Source organism: Chiloscyllium plagiosum, unplaced genomic scaffold (genome assembly GCF_037043375.1).
Source record: "Chiloscyllium plagiosum isolate Xiang-an unplaced genomic scaffold, Cpla_swu_hap1 HiC_scaffold_6, whole genome shotgun sequence".
Lineage (NCBI taxonomy): Eukaryota > Metazoa > Chordata > Chondrichthyes > Orectolobiformes > Hemiscylliidae > Chiloscyllium > Chiloscyllium plagiosum.
In genome coordinates, this window is record NW_028270144.1 from 76107889 (window position 1) to 76110388 (window position 2500).

A 2500-nucleotide genomic window follows, 5' to 3' on the forward strand; every position below is an offset into this window, starting at 1 on the left:
TATATAGAGAGAGATAGGAAATATATATATATATGTATATATATATATAGAGAGAGAGAGAGAGAGATAGATAGGATATATATATAAAGAGAGAGATAGAGACATAGAGATAGATATGATATATATAGAGAGAGAAAGAGATAGGATATATATATAGAGAGAGAGAGATAGAGATAGGATATATATATAGAGAAAGAGAGAGAGAGAGATAGGATATATATATATATATAGAGAGAGAGAGAGAGATAGGATATATATATATAGAGAGAGAGATAGGATATATATATATAGAGAGAGAGAGAGATATGATATATATAGAGAGAGATAGGATATAATATATATATAGAGAGAGATAGGATATATATAGAGAAAGATGGGATATATATAGAGAGAGATAGGAAATATATATATATATATATATAGAGAGAGAGATAGAGATAGGATATATATATAGAGAGAAAGAGAGAGAGAGATAGGATATATATATATATATATATATATATAGAGAGAGAGAGATAGGATATATATATATAGAGAGAGAGAGAGAGATAGGATATATATATAGACAGAGAGATAGGATATATATAGAGAGAGACAGAGATAGGATATATATGGAGAGAGAGAGTTAGAGAGAGATAGCATATATATAGAGAGAGATAGGATATATAGAGAGTGAGAGATAGGATATGTATATATATATAGAGAGAGAGATAGGATATATATATAGAGATAGGATATATATATATAGAGAGAGATATAGGATATATATATATAGAGAGAGATAGAATATATATATAGAGAGAGAGATAGGATATATATATATAGAGAGAGAGAGATGATATATATATAGAGAGAGATAGGATATAATATATATATATATATAGAGAGAGAGAGATAGGATATATATATATATATATATGCGTGTGTAGAGAGAGAGAGATAGGATATATATATATAGAGAGAGTTAGGATATATATAGAGAGAGATAGGATATATATATATAGAGAGAGAGAGATAGGATATATATAGAGAGAGATAGGATATATGTATAGATGGAGATAGGATATATATATATATAGAGAGAGAGAGATAGGATATATATATAGAGAGAGAGATAGGATATATATATATATAGAGAGAGAGAGAGAGAGAGATAGGATATATATGTGGAGAGAGATAGGATATATATATATAGAGAGAGAGAGAGCGAGAGACAGAGATAAGATATATATAGAGAGATAGGATATATATATAGAGAGAGAGGGATAAGATATATATATATATAGAGAGAGGATATATATAGAGAGATAGGATATATATATATATATAGAGAGAGATAGGATATATATATAGAGAGAGAGATGGGATATATATAGAGAGAGATAGGATATATATATATATATATATAGAGAGAGAGAGAGAGAGAGATATGGGATATATATATATAGAGAGAGAGAGAGATAGGATATATATATATAGAGAGATAGGATATATGTATAGATGGATATAGGATATATGTATATATAGAGAGAGAGAGATAGGATATATATGTGGAGAGAGATAGGATATATATGTGGATAGAGATAGGATATATATATAGAGAGAGATAGGATATATATATATATATATAGAGAGAGATAGGATATATATGTGGAGAGAGATAGGATATATATGTGGAGAGAGATAGGATATATATATATAGAGAGAGAGAGATAGGATATATATAGAGTGAGGGAGAGAGATAGGATATATTTATAGAGAGATAGGATATATATAGAGAGAGAGACAGGATATATATATATAGAGAGATAGGATATATATAGAGAGAGGGATAAGATATATATATAGAGAGAGAGATAGGATATATATAGAGAGATGGGATATATATATATATAGAGAGAGAGGATATATATAGAGAGAGGATATACATAGAGAGAGATGGGATATATATATATAGAGAGAGATAGGATATATATAGAGAGAGAGTGAGAGATAGAGAGATAAATAGGAGATATATATAAAGAGAGAGATAGAGATATAGAGATAGATATGATATAAATATATATATAGAGAGAGATGGAGATAGAATATATATATAATGAGAGAGTTAGGATATATATATAGAGAGAGAGAGATAGGATATATATATAGAGAGATCGGATATATATGTAGAGAGAGAGATATGATATATATATACAGAGAGAGATAGGATATGTATAGAGAGAGAGATAGGATATATATATAGAGAGAGAGATAGGATATATATATAGAGAGAGATAGGATATATATAGAGAGAGATATGATATATATAGAAAGAGATAGGATATGTATAGAGAGAGATAAGATATATATATAGAGAGGGGGAGATAGGATATATATATAGAGAGAGAGATAGGATATATATATATATATAGAGAGAGAGATAGGATATATAGAGAGAGAGAGATAGGATATATATAGAGAGAGATAGGATATATAGAGAGAGGGAGAGATGGGATAT

General features: G+C 27.9%; 1 protein-coding gene across 1 annotated transcript in view; it reads left to right on the forward strand.

The window, feature by feature from the left end:
- LOC122551056 (high-affinity choline transporter 1-like) overlaps positions 1-2500 on the forward strand; it is a 232317-nt gene that overhangs the window by 94203 nt on the left and 135614 nt on the right. The gene's annotated exons all lie outside the window — the stretch shown is intronic.